We start from the raw sequence: 23,677 nt of genomic DNA on the forward strand, positions 1-23,677 counted from the left end.
TGGAGTGACAGGGAGGGAAGGACAGATGGAGGGATAGAGAGAGAGAGAGACAGAGATAGAAGGAGAGAGAGGGAGTGACAGAGAGGGAAAGACAGATGGAGGGACAAAGAGGGGGAACAGTGATAGAGGGGGGAGAGAGAGATGGAGTGATTAGTGAGAGATAGAGGGGTTAGAGAGCAAAAGAGGGGGGAGAGAGCGAAAGAGGTGGGAGAGAGCGAAAGAGGGGGAGGGAGCGAAAGAGGGGGGAGGGAGCGAAAGAGGGGGGAGGGAGCGATAGAGGGGGGAGGGAGCGATAGAGGGGGGCGGGAGAGATTGAGGGGGGCGAGAGAGATAGAGGGGGGCGAGAGAGATAGAGGGGGAGAGGGAGATAGAGGGGGGAGAGGGAGATAGAGGGGGGCGAGAGAGATAGAGGGGGAGAGGGAGATAGAGGGGGGAGAGGGAGATAGAGGGGGGGAGAGGGAGATACAGGGGGGGAGAGGGAGATAGAGGGGGGGAGAGGGAGACAGAGGGGGAGAGGGAGATAGAGGGGAGAGAGGGAGATAGAGGGGGGAGAGGGAGATAGAGGGGCAGAGGGAGATAGAGGGGAGAGAGGGAGATAGATGGGAGAGAGGGAGATAGAGGGGAGAGAGGGAGAGAGAGGGGAGAGAGGGAGATAGAGGGGAAGATAACAAACTTGGAGGAGATGCAAACAGTGTTGATGACATCAATCGACTACAACAGGACATCGATAGGTGAGCAGAATGGGCAGACAAGTGGCAGAAGGAATTTAATACAGGGAAATGTGAGATGGGCAGAAGGGATAGGGAGAGGGAATACAGACATCATGGCCCAGTTCTAGGGATTGTGCAGGGACAGAGAGACCTGGGGATACATGTACATACATCGTTGAAGGTGGCAGGACATATTGAGAAAGTAGTCAGCAAAGCATATGGGATCTTGGGCTTCATAAATAGAGATTTTGAGCACAAAAGCATGAAGGTTATGCTGAATGTTTATAAACCTCTGGTTAGGCCACGACCAGAACAGTGCATCCAATTCTGGTGACCACACTTTCAGAAGGATGTGAGAGTCCATTGTAGGGAGCAGAGGGGATGGTGGATCCAGGGATGGGGGATTTTAGACTGGAAACAGCTACTTGAAGGTCAATCAGTGTCAGAGCAGTGAGAGTTACTGAGGGTTGATATCAAATATGTTCACACAAAGACAAACAGGGTGGTACTCCCAAATCTAGAGCCCCTTGGATGTCAAGGATCAAACCGGGTACGATAAGGCACAAGAGGGAAGCTTCTGTCGGATACCGAGAGCTCAATACAACAGAAAGCTGAGAGGAGTGTAGAAAGTACAGGGGTGAAAATAAAAAGCAAATTAGGAGAGCAAAGAAATGGCCGGAAAATAATAGTACCATTGAAAGCAAAGAAATCACAAAGATGTTTTATAAATACATGAAGAGCAAGAGGATAAATAAGGATAGAGTATTAGGGACCAAAAAGGGAATGTGTGTATGGAGGTGGGAGATGTGGGCATGGTTCTTAATGAATACTTTGTCTCCCTCTTTATAAAAGAGGGGGAACGATGCAGATATTGTAGTTAAAGAGGAGGAGTGTGAAATATTGGATGGATAAACAGAGTGAGAGGGAAATATTAAGGTGTTTGGCAACTTGCAAAGTGGATAAATGGTCAGGCCTGGATGCATTGGAACCAGTTCAGAGAAGGTTCACTTGGCTGATTCATGGGATGAAGGGGTTGTCTTATGAGGAATGGTTGAACAGGTTGGGCCTATACTCATTGGACTTTAGAAGAATGAGAGGTGATCTTATTGAAACATACTAAATACTTAAAGGGATAGACAGGTTAGATGCAAGGAAAGATGTCTCCTTTGGTTCGGGAGTCTAGAACCAGGGGACACAATTTCAAAATCAGGGGGAAGCCACTTAGGTCAGAGATGGGGAGAAATGTCTTTGCTCAGAGGGTTGTGAATCTTTGGAATTCTCTACCCCAGTGGGCTGTGGAAGCTCAGTCTGGGTAAAAGGCATTGAAGTGGATGATCAGCCATGATCGTATTGAATGGCAGAGCTGGCTCGATGGGCTGAATGGCCTACTCCTGTCCCTATGTTCCCAAGCTGCTGAAATAGTTTATCCCAAACTATACCATCAGTTCCCCTTAATATCTCTACATCTTGGAACAAATTACCTTGACCCTCCTAAATTCCAGGCAATAAATCCCTAGTTTGTGTAATATCACCTCGTAATTTAACTCTTGGAGTCCAGTTATCATTCTGGTAAATCTACACTGCACTCAAATGGACATGGACCCCCCAAAGTCTCTTTGAACCGCCAGTGTTTCTAGCTTTACACCATTTATAAAGTACTCTGTTCTCGTCTTTTTTTACTGACATGGAAATCTAACTACCACAGTTTTGCCCATTTATTTAACATATTAATATCTCTTTGTAATTTGATGCTTCCAGCTACACTGCTTACAATGCTGCCTATTTTTGTGTCATTAATAAACTTGGGTATGTTGCATTCTGCCTAATCATCTTAAATCATTAATAAATACAGCAAAACTGAGACACACACGGGCTTTGCACTAGTAGACAGGAGTGAATCATTACAACCAAGAGGCTTTTTAACTCCAGATTTATGTTTTTTTAAAGAAAAAATAGAATTCAAATTCACAACAGCCCTGTGTGGGATTTGAACTCCTGCTTTTTCAATCATCAGCTCAGGCCTTCAAATTAAAACCCATAAAAAAGAGATTCATTTTCCTACTGCTGTTGTCTGACTGACTGAGGTTTTGTATATTGTTCCCTTCTCCTCTTCTTCCATGTGTTTGAAGTCTTTGAAGTTTGTCAGACATTGGTAAACTACTTCATGTGGTGTTCTGTTAATACCTTCAATTCTGTGTATCTGCAAGGGACACAATTCAAATTCTCACCTTATTGCATCAACCAAAACCTGCAGGTCCATTCAAACAACTCTATTTCCTGTCTCTGCAAAGATAACTCACACTTCCACAATGCAGGAATGTCTGAATGGAAACAGCTTTTGACACATTTCCCAACACGTTTGCCACCACTTTTCAGGATGAAGCTAAATTCAACTCACAGATTCCAAGCCCCAAATTGAGCTTTTGGGCAGAGCAGGGAACATTGATGAAATCCCAGATCTCTCTGTGCTGTCACCCAGTCTAACATTGTACCATTTAGTTTATATCATTCAGTCTTCCTTCCAAAATGCATCACTTCACATTTCTCAGCATTGAAGTTAACCTGCCCTGTGTCTGTCCAATGATAGGTTGGATAGTAAGCTGTCAAGAGGACATAAAGTGTCTGCAAAGAGATTTCCATAGGTTAAGTGAGAGAGCAAAAAATTGGCAGATGGAGTATAATGTGGGAAAATGTGAGCTTGTCCACTTTAACAGAAAGAATAAAAATCAGTATATTATTGAAATGGAGAGACACGGCAGAACTGTACGGTACAGAGGGATCTGGGTGTCCTGGTACATGAATCACAAAATGTTACCGTGTAGCTACAGCGAGTGATTAGGAAGGCAAATGGAATGTTGTTGTTTATTGCAAGGTGAATAGAATATAAAAGTAGGGAAGTGTTGTTACAGCTGTACAGGGCATAAGTTAGACGACATCCGCAGGATTGTGGACACTTTTGGTCTCCTTACTGAAGAAATTATATAATTGCATTCGAAGTAGTTCAGAGAAGGTTCGCTGGGCTGATTCCTGGGATGAAGGGGTTATCTTATGAGGAAAGGTTGAACAGGTTGGGTCTATACCCACTGGAGTTTAGAGGAATGAGAGGTGATCTGAGTGAAACATCTCAGGTCCCGAGGGGACTGGACAGGGTGGATGCTGAGAGGATGTTTCCCCTTGTTGGGGAGACTAGAACTAGGGGACACAGTTTAAAAATTAGGGACGTTCCATTTAAAACTGAGATGAGGAGAAATGCGTTTCACTCAGAGGGGGGTCAGTCTGTGGAATTCTCTTCCCCAGAGAGCAGTGGAGGCTGGATCATTGAATATATTCAAGGCTGAGTTAGATAGATTTTTGATCAATTAGGGAGTCAAGGGTTATGGAACGCAGACAGGAAAGTGGAGTTGAGCTCACAATCAGATCAGCCATTGAATGGCAGAGCAGGCTCAAGGGGCCGAATGGCCTACTCCTGCTCCTAATTCATTTGTTCTTGTGTGTTCCATTTCACCAGACTGCCTCTATCCTCCTGAAGTCTGCTACTAGTCCCTTCCCTGTTTATTACATTGCAGATGACACAAACATTGGCAAACATTGAAGTTATGCCCTGTAAACACAAGTCCAAGTCATTAGTATATATCAAAAAGATCAGTGGTCCTAATATAAACCTCCACTGTATACCTCCCTCCAGTCTGAAACAACCATTGTCCACTCTCTCAGCCAATGTCATATCCACTCAGCCAATGTCGTATCCACTCAGCCAATGTCCCTTTCATCCCTGGAGCACCAATATTGCTAACTGGTCAATTAGGAGACACCATTAAGTCCTCCCCATGAGGACACTGGTCCCAGACCTCTCTGTTTCCACTCTCCTATCTACATTCCCCAGACAGGTACAGCATGGATTAGATACAGAGTAATGCTCCTTCTACACTGTCCCATCCAACACTCCCAGGACAGGAACATCATGGGGTGGATATAGAGTGAATCTCACTCTGCACTGTCCGAAGAGACAGAAAGAGAGAAACAGACTGACAGGGTGACCGAGAGAAAAAGAAGGATATTTAACATCAGACATAGGAATATGCGGAGGCAGTTTAACCCCTCGACCCTGTTATTTCATTCAGTGCGATCAGGGCTGATCTGTGATCTAACTAACACCATATATCCCACCTTTGCCCCTTATCTCTTAATACCTTTGGTTAACAACAATCTATCAATCTCAGATTTAAAAATTTACAAGTTTCTCAGCATCAATTGCTGTTTGTGGAAGAGAGTTCCAAACTGATACCACACCTGGTGTGTTGAAGTGTTTCTTCATTTCACTGCTGAAAGGTTTTGAGACTACGTTTAGATCTTTAGACTCGGCCCACAAGTTCCTGACTCCGCAGCCAGTGGGAATAGTTATTCTCTGTCTACCTTAGCAGAGTCTCCTTGTATGCACTGCCCCATCGAACAATCTCAGAGAAGGGACAGCACGGGTTAGATACAGAGTACAGTTCAGTTTAAACATTCCCTGGAGTGTCGGATTAACCCGGGTCACTCACTGTGCCCGGCTCAGCCTCAAGACTCACCTGCCTCAGTCATTGAGACGCTCCTGTATCACTTGCCTTAATGGAAGTGGATGCCGGGTTTGGGAGCGGGACAGGCACACGGGATTAGGACGACTGCTCATGTGGAGGATAAGCATCAGTAATCCCTCAGAGAATCAGAACAGACCAGCGGGACTCAGAAAAGGAAACTTGTGTTGAATTTGTGAGTCTTGCATTGTGGAATGCTTTAGTATTTGGTGAGAATGTTGAGCCAGTGAAATTTTGCCCCAGTGGGATGAATCGACACTATATGACTTGATTACAACAGTAAGGTACCGTGTGTACTGTAAATATGGACTGAAATAACAATGTAACTGATCAATTTTCAGCTGAATACTATAACTACAGTTATACCTGCTATCCTGTTATATATGTGCTGCTATACCTGCTATGTGTGAGAATGTACATCCGACACAATGGGATGAAGTCAAAGTGGCCACTCTTTATATTTTTCGACTATGCCCCAAGTTCCTGACTCTGCAGCCAGTGGAAATATTTACTCTCAGTCCACCCTATCAGTTTCCCTTATTATTTTGTGAACCTTCATCTAATCACCCCATAACCATCTAAATTCCAGGGATACAGAGTAAAGCTCCAGCTACACTGTCCCATTAAATATTCCCAAGCCAAGCACAATGTTGGTTTTGACACAGAGTAAATTTCCCTCCAAACTGTCCCATCACACACTCCCACGGCAGGAACATCATGGGGTGGATACAGAGTGAATCTCACTCTACGCTGTCCGATAGAGACAGAGAGAGAGACAGAAAGAGAGAAACAGAGAGACATAGACTGACAGGGTGACTGAGAGAGAAAGAAGGATATTTAACAGGGGATATTGGAAGAGGAGGATGCAATTTAAGGTAGAGACAGAGACAGACGGAGAGAGAGGGAGAGTCAGGGAGGGAAAGACAGATGGAGAGACAGAGAGAGAGAAACAGAGATAGAAGGAGAGAGAGGGAGAGACAGAGAGGGAAAGACAGATGGAGTGACAGAGAGCGAGACAGAGAGAGAGGCAGAGACAGAGATAGAAGGAGAGAGACGGAGAGACAGAGAGGGAAAGACAGATGGGGGGACACAGTGAGAGACAGAGAGAGAAGGAGAGAGATGGAATTTAGAGGGTAACAGAGAGGGAGAGACTGGGATTCAGAGGGTAACAGAGAGGGAGAGACTGGAATTCAGAGGGTAACAGAGAGGGAAAGACTGGGATTCAGAGGGTAACAGAGAGGGAGAGACTGGAATTCAGAGGGTAAAAGAGAGGGAGAGACTGGGATTCGGAGGGTAACAGAGAGGGATAGACTGGAATTCATAGGGTAACAGAGAGGGAGAGACTGGAATTCAGAGTGTAACAGAGAGGGAGAGACTGGGATTCAGACGGTAACAGAGAGGGAGAGACTGGAATTCAGAGGGTAACAGAGAGGGAGAGACTGGAATTCAGAGGGTAACAGAGAGGGAGAGACTGGAATTCAGAGGGTGACAGAGAGGGAGAGACTGGGATTCAGAGGGTAACAGAGAGGGAGAGACTGGAATTCAGAGTGTAACAGAGGGAGAGACAGGGATTCACAGGGTAACAGAGAGGGAGAGACTGAGAAGCACAGGGTAACAGAGGGAAAAATAGAGTTCGCGAGGGCAACATAGACATTTTAAGGCACAGAAAGCGACCACTTCACCCATTCTCTCTGTGCCAGCCGAAAAACGATCAACCTATTCTCATCCCACCTTCCAGCATTTGGTCCGAGCACTGCAGCTTACCGCACTTGAGGTGCCTATCCAGACTCCTTCTGAATGAGTTGAGGGTCTCTGCCTCAACTACCCTTTCAGGCAGTGAGTTCCAGACCATTGCGACCCTCTGGGTGAAAAAGATTTTCCTCAACTCCCCTCTAATTTTTCTACCAATCACTTTAAATCTATGCCCCCTCGTCACTGACCTTTCTGCTATGGTTCTCTGCCCTTCACCTCCACTCCATCCAGGACCCTCAAAATGTTGTACATTTCAATCAGATCTCCCCTCAGCCTTCTCTGTTCCAAGGACAACAACCCCTGCCTATCCTCATAGCTACAATTCTCCAGTCCTGGCAACATCCTAGAAAATGGGAGAGAGACAAAGTCCCGTGTTCATAATACATGGATAAAGAGGTTAAACATCTGAGCTGTAACTCTGAGACAGAGACAGAGAGGGAGGGAGAGAGGGAGAAAGAGAGAGAGAGGGGGAGGGAGGGAGGGAGGGAGAGATGGTGTGGGGGAGACACAAACTGAGACGTGGACAGAGGCAGTGAAAGAGAGAGAGGGAGATATAGAGAGGGAGAGTCAGAGAGAGAGAGGCAGAGAGAGAGAGAGGCAGAGAGAGAGAGATGCAGACAGAGAGAGGCAGAGAGAGGCAGAGAGAGAGGGAGGGAGAGATGGTGTGGGGGAGACACAAACTGAGAGGTGGACAGAGGCAGCGAAAGAGAGAGAGGGAGAGACGGAGTGAGAGAGGCAGAGAGAGAGAGACAGAGAGAGAGAGGCAGAGAGAGGGAGGCAGAGTGAGGGAGAGAGAGGCAGAGGGCTAGAGAGAGACAGAGAGAGAGGGAGCGATGGTGTGAGGGAGGCACAAATTGAGACATGGACAGAGGTTGAGAAAGAGAGAGAGGGAGAGACAGAGAGTGAGTGCTGGGGGAGAGACAGATAGAGAGTGAGAGAGGCACAGAGAGAGAAGACGACACAGAGAGGCAGACATAGAGAGGCAGACAGAGAGCTAGAGAGAGACAGAGAGAGGGAGAGATGGTGTGAGGGAGGCACAAATTGAGACGTGGACAGAGGTAGAGAGAGAGAGGGAGAGATAGAGAGAGAGGGGGGGGTGGGAAAGACAGATAGCGAGGGACAGAGGCAGTATGAGAGAGGCAGATTAGAAGGTAGCAAATGTAACTCCACTATTTACAAAAGGAAGGAGAGAGAAAATGAGGAACTAAAGACCTGTTCGTCTAACATCAGTCATTGGGAAAATGCTCGAATCTATAATAAAGGATGTGATAACAGGACACTTAAAGAGAGATTGCAGGGGTGTGGTGGGGGGGGGGGGGGGGAGAAATGGGAGGAGAGAGAAATGGGGGGGAGAGAGAGGGGGGAGAATCCGTGAGTGAGATGGAGCAAAGGAGAGAGATACTAGGTTAGGTGGGACAATAAGCTGTGAGCCGAACACAAATAGACTACAAAGAGAGATGGTTTGGGATAGACAGCGACAAATGTCCCAGTGTTGTGGTAACATAAAATGGCCACTGAAAATGAACCTAAAATGGCTGACTGATGTGTGTGGATTTCCACAGATGAGAGGAGAGAGAGACAGACAGACAGACAGAGACAGACAGAGAGACAAAGAGGGAGACAGAGACCAAGACACAGAGAGTGATCGCAGGATATTTGTCGTAGGACAGAGGAAGAGGAGGAGGCCATTTGGCCCCTCAACCCTGTTCTGTCATTCAATGAGCTCATGGCTGATGTGTGATCTAACTCCATGTAGCTATCTTTGCCCCTTAATACCTTTGGTTAACAAAAATCTATCAAACTCAGATTTAAAAATTAACAAGTGTCTCAGCATCAATTGCTGATTGTGGAAGAGAGTTTCAAACTGATACCACACCTGGTGTGTTGAAGTGTTTCTTCAATTCACTCCTGAAAGGTTTTTAGACTAGGTTTATATTTTTACACTATGCCCCCATGTTCTAGACTCTGCAGCCAGTGGGAATTGTTACTCTCTGTCCACCCTATCAGTTTCCCTTATTATCTTGAAAACAATCATCAAATCACACCTGAGCCTTCAAAATTCCAGTGATACACAGTAAATCTCCAGCTACACTGTCCCATTAAACATTCCCAAGCCAAGCACAATGTTGGGTTTGACACAGAGTAAATTTCCCTCTACACTGTCCCATCATACACTCCCAGGGCAGGAACATCATGGGGTGGATACAGAGTGAATCTCACTCTACAGTGTCCGATAGAGAGAGAGAGAGAGAGAGAGAGAGAGACAGAAAAAGAGAAACAGGGAGACATGGACTGACAGGGTGACTAAAAGAGATGGAAGGATACTTCACAGGGGATATTGGAAGAGGAAGATGCAATTCAACCCCACAGCCCTGTTCCGGCATCAAATGAGATCTTGGCTGATCTGTGATGTAACTGACACCAAATATCCTGCCTTTGCCCCTTATCTCTTAATACCTTTGGTTAACAAGAATCTATCAATCACAGATTTAAAAATTAACCAATATGCCAGCAAGAAATTTACGCAACCATTATCATGAGGGTGCGATGGCTCCCACAGTGGAATAGCTTGCTGGATGTTTAAAATGGAGACTGTTCCTTCTGGATCATCAAACGTATCTGCCTGGGCCCCAACTTCAACTACATTTCCCCATCTCCCGATGTTTTTTTCTCTCCATATCTATCTCTTATATGTTTGTGTACACAGCAGTGAAGGATTACATCAAATTAATATATCTTACATTATCCTTTTCATCCACTTCAACAATCTCTCTCTCTCTCTCCAATTTTGTCCCTCTCTGCAGCCCACTCTCTACCTTCATATCTAACCCTCTCTCCCTCTGTCTCTCTCCTAATGTCAGAGATAGCAGGAGGGAGAGACAGAGAGAGAATGTTGAAGGAACTATACTCTGTTCCTAAGCTGTGCTGAAGCTGCTCTGGGAGTGTTTGATGGGCTACATTAATCGGCCGTGTACAGTCCTGTATCAGGCTGTGAAGAAGCACAGCTTGTTCAGTGCACAAAGAGAGACTGACCTTAACATCAAGGCAGCGTTTGACCGAGTGTGACATCGAGGAACCCGAGGAAAACTGAAGTCAGTAGGAATCTGCTGGTTGGACTCATACCGAGTGCAAAGGAAGATGGTTGTGGTTGTTGGAGGTCAATCATCTCAGTCCCAGGACATCACTGCAGGAGTTCCTCAGGGTAGTGTCCGAGGCCCAACCATCTTCAGCTGAGATCCCAGGAGAGAATGCTGGAAATACTGAGCAGGTCAAGCAGCATCTGTGGAGAGAGAAACAAAGTTAGTGATTCAGTTCGATGCTTTCCAGATTTCCAGCATCCGCAGTATTTTGCCTCAGATAATGAAGCAATCCAGAGCCACATGCACCAAGACCCGGACAACATTCAGGTTTGGGCCGACCAGTGACAAGTAACATTCACGTCACACAAGTGCCAGGCAATGACCATCTGCAACAAGAGAGAATCCAACCACCTCCCCTTGGCATTCAAAGCATTATCCCATCGCTGAGTCCCCCAGCGTCAACATCCTGGGGAAACATTGACATCAAACTTAACTGAACGAAACACATCAATAGTTTCTTCACCATCTCTCTGGGACAGAGAGACACCGATAAAGAATGTGAGTAAGCCTTGACAGAACCTCAGTAAATTGTTCCAACCATTGTTAATGATAGAATTCAAGGATTATATTAGATCAAAGGAAGAGGCAGAGAATGTTAGCCCCTTTATAACTATATCCTTTAGTTTAGATTGCCTCTCCTCCTTCTTCCTACCTGTGGAGGTGGGAGATGTGGGCATGGTTCTTAATGAATTCTCTGTGTCCGTCTTTATAAAAGAGTGGGAACGATACAGAGATTGTAGTTAAAGAGGAGGAGTGTGAAATATTGGATGGGATAAACAGAGTGAGAGGGGAAATATGAAGGTGTTTGGCAGCTTTGAAAGTGGATAAATGGTCAGGCCTGGATGCATTGGAATCAGTTCAGAGAAGGTTCACTCGGCTGGTTCCTGGGATGAAGGGGTTATCTTTGAGGAATGGTGGAACAGGTTGGGCCTATACTCATTGGAGTTCAGAAGAATGAGAGGTGATCTTATTGAAACATACAAGATTCTGAGGGGACTTTACAGGGCGGATGCTGGGAGGATGTTCCCCTTGTGGGGAAGTCTAGAACTCCGGGGCAGGTACACTGTGGAGTTTGATACAGAGTAAAGCTGCCTCTGTATATGCCTCTCTTTCTCCTCCTCCATCCAGATGGAGAGAGTAACAGTGAGAAAGAACAGGGATAGATATGGAGAATAAGAGAGAGAGGAAAGGATTGCAATGGGGAGAGAGTACCAGAGAGAAAGAGGAAGAGATTGGGATGGAGAGTGTTGGTCAATGTTCCTGCAAATTTGCGTGCAGCAGCCTCAAAGGTCCCACGCAGATCCTGTTCCATAATAAATAGCACACGTCTTCAAAGATTCTTCAAAGATTTCAAGGGACAGCTCACGTTAAAAAAACTGGGCACGCACAACATCTAAATTTTCACGGGAACATTGGAGCCAACTGTGGAATATAGGTTTCTTACCAGCCTGCATAAGGAAGTGCAACCTCTGCAGATACGGTGAAACCAAAAGCAGCTGACTTACAAAGGGTCTGAGAGAGGAGAGAGAAACAGGCATAGACACACACAGACACACAGAAACACACACACACACACACACACACACACACAGAAACACAAACAGACACAGAAACACACACACACAGAAACACACACACACAGAAACACACACACACACACAGAAACACACACAGAAACACACGCACACACACAGACAGAAACACACACAGAAACACACACAGAAACACTCACAGAAACACACACAGACAGACACAGAAACACACACACAGACAGAAACACACACACACACAGAAACACACACACAGACAGAAACACACACACACAGAAACACACACACAGACAGAAACACACACACACAGAAACACACACACAGAAACAAACACACACAGAAAAACACACACACACAGAAACACACACACAGAAACACAAACACAGAAACACACACACACAGACAGAAACACAGACAGAAACACACACACAGAAACACACACAGAAACACACACACAGAAACACACACAGAAACACACACACAGAAACACACACACAGACACACACACACACAGAAACACACACATAGAAACACACACACAGAAACACACACACGCACACACAGAAACACAGAAACACACACACACACACACAGAAACACACACACAGAAACACACACACAGAAACACACAGACACACACACACGCACACACAGAAACACACACACACAGAAACACACACACAGAAACACACACACACACACAGAAACACAGAAACACACACACACAGAAACACAGAAACACACACACACACACAGAAACACACACACAGAAACACACACACACACACACACAGAAACAGAGTGACTCAGGGACAGAGAGCGAAAGAAAAATATTTCAATTTTCAAAAGGCATTTGATGAGATCAACCTTCGATTTAAAAATGACAATTGATTTTGCATCAATGTTTGCGTGCAGAAGACACGTTCCAAACTACTACCACCTTTAGCCTGGAGTGGCGGATTTTTGCTCAGAGTGTTGTGAATCTTTGGAATTCTCTACTCCAGTGGGAAGCTCAGTCTGGGAAAAAGGCATTGAAGTGGATGATCAGCCATGATCGTATTGAATGGCAGAGCAGGCTCGATGGGCTGAATGGCCTACTCCTGTTCCTATGTTCCCAAGCTGCTGAAATAGTTTCTCCCAAACTACCCCATCAGTTCCCCTTAATATCTCAACACCTTTGAACAAATTACCTTGATCCTCCTAAATTCCAGGCAATAAATCCCTAGTTTGTGTAATATCACCTCGTAATTTAACCCTTGGAGTCCAGTTATCATTCTGGTAAATCTACACTGCACTCAAATGGACATGGAGCCCCCCAAAGTCTCTTTGAACTTCCAGTGTTTCTAGCTTTACACCATTTATAAAGTACTCTGTTCTAGTCTTTTTTACTGACATGGAAATCTAACTACCACAGTTTTGCCCATTTATTTAAGATATTCATATCTCTTTGTAATTTGATGCTTCCAGCTACACTGCTTACTGTGTCATTGGTAAACTTGGGTATGTTGCATTCTACCTCATCATCTTAAATCGTTAATAAATACAGCAAAACTGAGACACACACGGGCTTTGCACGAGTAGACAGGAGTGAATCATTCCAACTTAGAGGCTTTTTAACTCCAGATTTACGTTTTTTGAAAGAAAAAACAAAATTCAAATTCACAACAGCCCTGTGTGGGATTTGAACTCCTGCTTTTTCAATCATCAGCTCAGGCCTTCAAATTAAAACCCATAAAAAGAGATTCATTTTCCTACTGCTGTTGTCTGACTGACTGAGGTTTTGTATATTGTTCCCTTCGCCTCTTCTTCCATGTGTCTGAAGTCTTTGAAGTTTGTCAGACATTGGTAAACTACTTCATGTGGTGTTCTGTAAATACCTTCAATTCTGTGTATCTGCAAGGGATACAATTCAAATTCTCACCTTATTGCATCAACTAAAACCTGCAGGTCCATTCAAACAACTCTATTTCCTATCTCTGCAAAGATAGCTCACACTTCCACAATTCAGGAAAGTCTGAATGGAAACAGCTTTTGACACATTTCCAAACATGTTTGCTAACACTTTTCAGGATGAAGCTAAATTCAACTGACAAGATTGCAAGCCCCAAATTGAATCTTTCAGATTTAAAAAGTGACACAAATGAAATTCCAGATCTCTCTGAACCAGCACCCATTTTAACATTGGACTATTTAGTTTATATCGCTTCTCCGCAGCCTTCCTTCCGAAATGCATCATTTTACATTTCTCAGCATTGAAGTTAACCTGCCCTGTGTCTGACCATTTCACCAATTGTCAAGAGGACATAAAGTTTACAAAGAGATTTCCATAGGTTAAGTGAGTGAGCAAAAAATTGTCAGATGGAGTATAATGTGGGAAAATGTGAGCTTGTCCACTTTCGCAGGAAGAATAAAAATCAGTATATTATTGAAATGGAGAGAGACTGCAGAACTGTATGGTACAGAGGGATCTGGGTGTCCTGGTACATGAATCACAAAATGTTACCGTGTAGCTACAGCGAGTGATTAGGAAGGCAAATGGAATGTTGTTGTTTATTGCAAGGTGAATAGAATATAAAAGTAGGGAAGTGTTGTTACAGCTGTACAGGGCATAGGTTAGACGACGTCTGCAGGATTGTGGACACTTTTGGTCTCCTTACTGAAGAAGTTATATAATTGCATTCGAAGTAGTTCAGAGAAGGTTCACTGGGCTGATTCCTGGGATGAAGGGGTTATCTTATGAGGAAAGGTTGAACAGGTTGGGTCTATACCCACTGGGGTTTAGAGGAATGAGAGGTGATCTGAGTGAAACATCTCAGGTCCCGATGGGACTGGATAGGGTGGATGCTGAGAGGATGTTTCCACTTGTTGGGGAGACTAGTACTAGGGGACACAGTTTAGAAATTAGGGACGTCCCATTTAAAACTGAGATGAGGAGAAATGTGTTTCTCTCAGAGGGGGTCAGTCTGTAGAATTCTCTTCCCCAGAGAGCAGTGGAGGCTGGATCATTGAATATATTCAAGGCTGAGTTCGATAGATTTTTTTATCAGTTAGGGAGTCAAGGGTTATGGGACGCATACAGGAAAGTGGAGTTGAGTTCGCAATCAGATCAGCCATTGAATGACAGAGCAGGCTCGAGGGGCCGAATGGCCTACTCCTGCTCCTAATTCATTTGTTCGTGTGTGTTCCATTTCACCAGATTGCCTCTCTCCTCCTGAAGTCTGCTACTGGTCCCTTCCCTGTTTATTACATTGCAGATGTCACAAACATAGGCAAAACGTGAAGTTATGCCCTGTAAACACAAGTCCAAGTCATTAGTATATATCAAAAAGATCAGTGGTCCTAATATAAACCTCCACTGTATACCTCCCTCCAGTCTGAAACAACCATTGTCCACTCTCTCAGCCAATGTCGTATCCACTCAGCCAATGTCGTATCCACTCAGCCAATGTCCCTTTCATCCCTGGAGCACCAATATTGCTAACTGGTTAATTAGAAGGCACCATTAAGTCCTCCCCATGAGGACACTGGTCCCAGACCTCTCTGTTTCCACTCTCCTATCTACATTCCCCAGACAGGTACAGCATGGATTAGATACAGAGTAATGCTCCTTCTACACTGTCCCATCCAACACTCCCAGGACAGGAACATCATGGGGTGGACACAGAGTGAATCTCACTCTACACTGTCCGAAGTAGACACAGTGAGAGACAGAAAGAGAGAAACAGACTGACAGGGTGACCGAGAGAGAAAGAAGGATATTTAACATCAGACATTGGAAGATGAGGAGGCAGTTTAACCCCTCGACCCTGTTCCTTCATTCAATGAGATCTGGGCTGATCTGTGATCCATCTAACACTATATATCCCACCTTTGCCCCTGATCTCTTAATACCTTTGGTTAACAACAATCTATCAATCTCAGATTTAAAAATTTACAAGTTTCTCAACATCAATTGCTGTTTGTAGAAGAGAGTTCCAAACTGATACCACACCTGGTGTGTTGAAGTGTTTCTTCATTTCACTCCTGAAAGGTTTTGAGACTACGTTTAGATCTTTAGACTCGGCCCACAAGTTCCTGACTCCGCAGCCAGTGGGAATAGTTATTCTCTGTCTACCTCAGCAGAGTCTCCTTGTCTGCACTGCCCCATCGAACAATCTCAGAGAAGGTACAACACGGGTTAGATACAGAGTACAGTTCAGTTTAAACATTCCCTGGAGTGTCGGATTAACCCGGGTCACTCACTGTCCCCTGCTCAGCCTCAAGACTCACCTGCCTCAGTCACTGAGACGCTCCTGTATCACTTGCCGTAATGTAAGCGGATGCCGGGTTTGGGAGCGGGACAGGCACACGGGATTAGGACGACTGCTCATGTGGAGGATAAGCATCAGTAATCCCTCAGAGAATCAGAACAGACCAGCGAGACTCAGAAAAGGAAACTTGTGTTGAATTTGAGAGTGTTGCATTGTGGAATGCTTTAGTATTTGGTGAGAATGTTGAGCCAGTGACATTTTGCCCCAGTGGGATGAATAGATACTATATGACTTGATTACAACAGTAAGGTACCGTGTGTACTGTAAATATGGACTGAAATAACAATGTAACTGATCAATTTTCAGCTGAATACTATGACTACAGTTATACCTGCTACCCTGTTATATATGTGCTGCTATCCCTGCTATATGTGAGAATGTACATACGACACGATGGGATGAAGTCAAAGTTGCCACTCTTTATATTTTCAGACTATCCCAAGTTCCTGACTCCACAGCCAGTGGGAATATTTACTCTCAGTCCACCCTATCAGTTTCCCTTATTATTTTGTAAACCTACATCAAATCACCACATAACCTTCTAAATTCCAGGGATACACAGTAAATCTCCAGCTACACTGTCCCATTCAACATTTCCAAGCCAAGCACAATGTTGGGTTTGACACAGAGTACATTTCCCTCTACACTGTCACATCACACACTCCGAGGGCTGAACATCATGGGGTGGATACAGAGTGAATCTCACAAGACACTGTCCGAAACACAGAGATAGAGGGAGAGAGAGAAAAAGAGAAACAGAGAGACATAGACTGAGAGGGTGACTGACAGAGAAAGAAGGATATTTAACAAGGGATATTGGAAGAGGAGGATGTAATTTAACTCCAAAACTCTGTTCCTGCATTCAATGAGATCTTGGCTGATCTGTGATCAAACTTACACCATATATCCTGCCTTTGCCCCTTATCTCTTAATACCTTTGGTTAACAAGAATCTATCAATCACAGGTTTAAAAATTAACCAATAAGCCAGCATGAAATTTCCACAAACAATAGCATGAGGGTGTGATGGTTCCCACAGTGGAATAGCTGGCTGAATATTTAAAATGGAGGCTATTTCTTCCAGATCATCAAAAGTGTCCGCCTGGGCCCCAACCTCATCTACATTCCTCCCTCTCCCGATGTTTTATTTTCTCTCCATACCTATCTCAAATATGTTTGTGCACACAGCAGTGAAGGATTTAATCAAGTTAATATATCTTACATTATCCTCTTCATCCAACTCAACAATCTCTTTCTCTCTCCAAGTTTGTCCCTCTCCACAGCCCTCTCTATGGAATGACGGCAGGAAGGACAGATGGAGGGATAGAGAGAGAAACAGATAGAGAAGGACCGAGAGGGATTGACAGAGAGGGAAAGACAGATGGAGAGACAGAGAAAGAAGGAGAGAGAGGGAGTGACAGAGAGGGAAAGACAGATGGAGGGACAGAGAGAGAGACAGAGAGAGAAGGAGAGAGGGTGAGAGTCAGGGAGGAAAAGACAGATGGAGGGACAGAGTGAGAGAGACAGAGAGAGAAGGAGAGCGAGGGAGTGACAGGGAGCCAAAGACAGATCGAGGGACAGAGTGAGAGACAGAGAGAGAAGGAGAGAGATGGAGAGACAGGGAGGGAAGGACAGATGGAGGGATAGAGGGATAGAGAGAGAGACAGCGATAGAAGGAGAGAGAGGGAGTGACAGAGAGAGAGGAAGAGAAGGAGGGAGTGGGAGAGAAACAAAGGCAAAGGCAGTTGGAGAGACAGAGAGAGAGAAGCAGAGATGGAAGGAGAGAGAGGGAGTGACAAGGAGAGAAAGACAGATGGAGGGACAGAGAGAGAGACAGAGAAAGATGGAGAGAGATGGAGTGACGGAGGGAAGGACAGATGGAGGGATAGAGAGAGAAACAGAGAGAGAAGGACAGAGAGGGAGTGACGGAGGGAAGGACAGATGGAGGGATAGAGAGAGAAACAGAGAGAGAAGGACAGAGAGGGAGTGACAGAGAGGGAAATACAGATGGAGAGACAGAGGGAGAGAGAGGCAGAGGTGGACGGAGAGAGAGGGAGTGACAGGGAGGGAAGGACAGATGGAGGGATAGAGCGAGAGAGAGAGAGATAGAAGGAGAGAGAGGGAGAGACAGAGGGGGAAAGACAGATGGAGGGACAGAGAGAGAGAGACAGAGAGAGACAGACAGAGAGGGAGTGTCAGGGAGGAAAAGACAGATGGAGGGACAGAGTGAGAGAGAGAGTCAGATGGAACGTGATAGAAGGAGAGAGAGGGAGAGACAGAGAGGGAAAGACATTTGGAGAGACAGGGAGAGAGACAGAGATGGAAGGGGAGAGAGGGAGTGACTCGGAGGGAAAGACAGATGGAGAGACAGAGAGAGAGAGACAGAGATAGAAGGAGAGAGAGGGAGTGACAGAGAGGGAAAGATAAATGGAGGGATAGAGAGAGAGAGAGAGAGAGAGAGACAGAGATAGAAGGAGAGAGAGGGCGTGACAGAGAGGGAAAGACAAATGGAGGGACAGAGAGAGAGAGAGACAGCGAGAGAGGCAGAGACAGGGATAGAAGGAGAGAGGGGGAGTGACGGGGGGGGGGAATACAGATGGAGCGACAGAGAGAGAGAGAAGGAGGGAGAGGGAGAGACAGAGAGAGAAGGAGAGAGTGGGAGAGACAGAGAGGGAAAGACAGAGAGAGAGACAGGGAGAGAGACAGAGATGGAAGCAAAGAGAGGGACTGACAGGATGGGAAAGACAGATGGAAAGACAGAGAAAGAGAGAGCCAGAGATGGAAGGAGAGAGAGGGAGTGACAGGGAGACAAAGACAGATGGAGGGACAGAGTGAGAGACAGAGAGAGAAGGAGAGAGATGGAGTGACAGGGAGGGAAGGACAGATGGAGGGATAGAGAGGAAGAGACAGAGATAGAAGGAGAGAGTGGTAGTGACAGAGAGGGAAAGACAAATGGAGGGACAGAGAGAGAGACAGAGATACAAGGAGAGAGAGGGAGTGTCAGGGAGGGAAAGACAGATGGAGGGACAGAGAGAAAGACAGAGACAGAAGGAGAGAGAGGGGTAGTGTCAGGGGGGATGGACAGATGGAGGGACAGAGAGAGAGAGAAAGAGAGAGAAGGAGAGAGATGGAGTGGCAGGGAGGGATATACAGATGGAGAGACACAGAGAGAGAGAGAGAGACAGCGATAGAAGGAGAGAGAGGGAGTGACAGAGGGAAAAACAGATGGTGGGACAGAGAGAGAGACAGAGAGAGAAGGAGAGAGAGGGTGTGACAGAGAGGGAAAGACAGATGGAGGGACAGAGAGAGAGGCAGAGATGGAAGGAAAGAGAGGGAGTGACAGGGAGGGAAAGACAGATGGAGGGACTGAGAGAAAGATAGAGATGGAAGGAGAGAGTGGGAATGTCAGGGAGGGACAGACAGATCTGGGGATAGATGGAGTGGGAGAGAGTTAGAAGGAGAGAGAGGGAGTGACAGGGGGAGAAAGACAGATGGAGGGACAGAGAGAGAGAGAAGGAGCGAGAGGGAGAGAAGGAGAGAGGGAGAGATGGAGTGACAGAGAGGGAAGGACAGATGGAGAGACAGGGAGAAAGACAGAGATAGAAGTAGAGAGAGGGAGAGACAGAGAGGGCAATAGAGATGGAGAGACAGAGAGAGAGGCAGAGATGGAAGGAAAGAGAGGGAGTGACAGGGAGGGAAAGACAGATGGAGAGACAGAGAGAGAGACAGAGATAGAAGGAGAGAGAGGGAGTGACACGAGAGGGAAAGACAAAATGGGTACAGAACTGGCTGCAAGATGGATACAGAACTGGCTCAGTCATAGAAGACAGAGGGTAGCAGTGGAAGGGTGTTTTTCTGAATGGAGGGATGTGACTAGTGGTGTTCCGCAGGGATCAGTGCTGGGACCTTTGCTGTTTGTAGTATATATAAATGATTTGGAGGAAAATGTAGCTGGTCTGATTAGTAAGTTTGCGGACGACACAAAGGTTGGTGGAGTTGCGGATAGTGATGAAGATTGTCAGAGGATACAGCAGGATATAGATCGGTTGGAGACTTGGGCGTAGAAATGGCAGATGGAGTTTAATCTGGACAAATGTGAGGTAATGCATTTCTGAAGGTCTAATGCAGGTGGGAAGTATACAGTAAATGGCAGAACCCTTAGGAGTATTGACAGGCAGAGAGATCTGGGCGTACAGGTCCACAGGTCACTGAAAGTGGCAACGCAGGTGGATAACGTAGTCAAGAAGGCAAACGGCATGCTTGCTTTCATCGATCGGGGCATAGAGTATAAAAATAGGCAGGTCATGCTGCAGCTGTACAGAACTTTAGTTAGGCCACACTTAGAATATTGCGTGCAATTCTGGATGCCACACTACCAGAAGGACGTGGAGGCTTTGGAGAGGGTACAGAAGAGGTTTACCAGGATGTTGCCTGGTCTGGAGGGCATTAGCTATGAGGAGAGGTTGGATAAACTCGGATTGTTTTCACTGGAACGACGGAGGTGGAGGGGCGACATGATAGAGGTTTACAAAGTTAAAAGCGGCATGGACAGAGTGGATAGTCAGAAGCTTTTTCCCAGGGTGGAAGAGTCAGTTACTAGGGGACAGAGGTTTAAGGTGAGAGGGGCAAAGTTTAGAGGGGATGTGCGAGGCAAGTTCCTTACACAGAGGGTGGTGAGTGCCTGGAACTTGTTGTTGGGGGAGGTGGTGGAAACAGGTACCATAGAGACGTTTAAGAGACATCTTGACAAATACATGAAAAGGAAGGGAATAGAGGGATACGGACCCCGGAAGTGCAGAAGGTTTTAGTTTAGGCAGGCATCAAGATTGGCGCAGGCTTGGAGGGCCGAATGGCCGGGTCCTGTGCTGTACTGTTCTTTGTTCTTTGACAGATGGAGGGACAGAGAGAGAGACAGAGAGAGAAGGAGAGAGAGGGAGAGACAGGGAGGGAAAGACAGATGGAGGGACAGAGAGAGAGAGAGAAGGAGAGAGAGGGAGTGACAGGGAGGGAAGGACAGATGGAGGGATAGAGAGAGAGAGGCAGAGATAGAAGGTGAGAGTGGGAGTGACAGAGTTGGAAAGACAGATGGAGAGACAGAGAGAGAAAGAGGCAGAGAGGGAAGGAGAGAGTGGAAGTGACAGAGTTGGAAAGACAGATGGAGATACAGAGGGAGAGAGAGGCAGAGGTGGACGGAGAGAGAGGGAGTGACAGGGAGGGAAGGACAGATGGAGGGATAGAGCGAGAGAGAGAGAGATAGAAGGAGAGAGAGGGAGAGACAGAGGGGGAAAGACAGATGGAAGGACAGAGAGAGAGAGACAGAGAGAGACAGACAGAGAGGGAGTGTCAGGGAGGAAAAGACAGATGGAGGGACAGAGTGAGAGAGAGAGTCAGATGGAACGTGATAGAAGGAGAGAGAGGGAGAGACAGAGAGGGAAAGACATTTGGAGAGACAGGGAGAGAGACAGAGATGGAAGGGGAGAGAGGGAGTGACTCGGAGGGAAAGACAGATGGAGAGACAGAGAGAGAGAGACAGAGATAGAAGGAGAGAGAGGGAGTGACAGAGAGGGAAAGATAAATGGAGGGATAGAGAGAGAGAGAGAGAGAGAGAGACAGAGATAGAAGGAGAGAGAGGGCGTGACAGAGAGGGAAAGACAAATGGAGGGACAGAGAGAGAGAGACAGCGAGAGAGGCAGAGACAGGGATAGAAGGAGAGAGGGGGAGTGACGGGGGGGGGAATACAGATGGAGCGACAGAGAGAGAGAGAAGGAGGGAGAGGGAGAGACAGAGAGAGAAGGAGAGAGTGGGAGAGACAGAGAGGGAAAGACAGAGAGAGAGACAGGGAGAGAGACAGAGATGGAAGCAAAGAGAGGGACTGACAGGATGGGAAAGACAGATGGAAAGACAGAGAAAGAGAGAGCCAGAGATGGAAGGAGAGAGAGGGAGTGACAGGGAGACAAAGACAGATGGAGGGACAGAGTGAGAGACAGAGAGAGAAGGAGAGAGATGGAGTGACAGGGAGGGAAGGACAGATGGAGGGATAGAGAGGAAGAGACAGAGATAGAAGGAGAGAGTGGTAGTGACAGAGAGGGAAAGACAAATGGAGGGACAGAGAGAGAGACAGAGATACAAGGAGAGAGAGGGAGTGTCAGGGAGGGAAAGACAGATGGAGGGACAGAGAGAAAGACAGAGACAGAAGGAGAGAGAGGGGTAGTGTCAGGGGGGATGGACAGATGGAGGGACAGAGAGAGAGAGAAAGAGAGAGAAGGAGAGAGATGGAGTGGCAGGGAGGGATATACAGATGGAGAGACACAGAGAGAGAGAGAGACAGCGATAGAAGGAGAGAGAGGGAGTGACAGAGGGAAAAACAGATGGTGGGACAGAGAGAGAGACAGAGAGAGAAGGAGAGAGAGGGTGTGACAGAGAGGGAAAGACAGATGGAGGGACAGAGAGAGAGGCAGAGATGGAAGGAAAGAGAGGGAGTGACAGGGAGGGAAAGACAGATGGAGGGACTGAGAGAAAGATAGAGATGGAAGGAGAGAGTGGGAATGTCAGGGAGGGACAGACAGATCTGGGGATAGATGGAGTGGGAGAGAGTTAGAAGGAGAGAGAGGGAGTGACAGGGGGAGAAAGACAGATGGAGGGACAGAGAGAGAGAGAAGGAGCGAGAGGGAGAGAAGGAGAGAGGGAGAGATGGAGTGACAGAGAGGGAAGGACAGATGGAGAGACAGGGAGAAAGACAGAGATAGAAGTAGAGAGAGGGAGAGACAGAGAGGGCAATAGAGATGGAGAGACAGAGAGAGAGGCAGAGATGGAAGGAAAGAGAGGGAGTGACAGGGAGGGAAAGACAGATGGAGAGACAGAGAGAGAGACAGAGATAGAAGGAGAGAGAGGGAGTGACACGAGAGGGAAAGACAAAATGGGTACAGAACTGGCTGCAAGATGGATACAGAACTGGCTCAGTCATAGAAGACAGAGGGTAGCAGTGGAAGGGTGTTTTTCTGAATGGAGGGATGTGACTAGTGGTGTTCCGCAGGGATCAGTGCTGGGACCTTTGCTGTTTGTAGTATATATAAATGATTTGGAGGAAAATGTAACTGGTCTGATTAGTAAGTTTGCGGACGACACAAAGGTTGGTGGAGTTGCGGATAGTGATGAAGATTGTCAGAGGATACAGCAGGATATAGATCGGTTGGAGACTTGGGCGTAGAAATGGCAGATGGAGTTTAATCTGGACAAATGTGAGGTAATGCATTTCTGAAGGTCTAATGCAGGTGGGAAGTATACAGTAAATGGCAGAACCCTTAGGAGTATTGACAGGCAGAGAGATCTGGGCGTACAGGTCCACAGGTCACTGAAAGTGGCAACGCAGGTGGATAACGTAGTCAAGAAGGCAAACGGCATGCTTGCTTTCATCGATCGGGGCATAGAGTATAAAAATAGGCAGGTCATGCTGCAGCTGTACAGAACTTTAGTTAGGCCACACTTAGAATATTGCGTGCAATTCTGGATGCCACACTACCAGAAGGACGTGGAGGCTTTGGAGAGGGTACAGAAGAGGTTTACCAGGATGTTGCCTGGTCTGGAGGGCATTAGCTATGAGGAGAGGTTGGATAAACTCGGATTGTTTTCACTGGAACGACGG

The sequence above is a fragment of the Heterodontus francisci genome, chromosome 21 (assembly GCF_036365525.1).
Source record: "Heterodontus francisci isolate sHetFra1 chromosome 21, sHetFra1.hap1, whole genome shotgun sequence".
NCBI lineage: Eukaryota > Metazoa > Chordata > Chondrichthyes > Heterodontiformes > Heterodontidae > Heterodontus > Heterodontus francisci.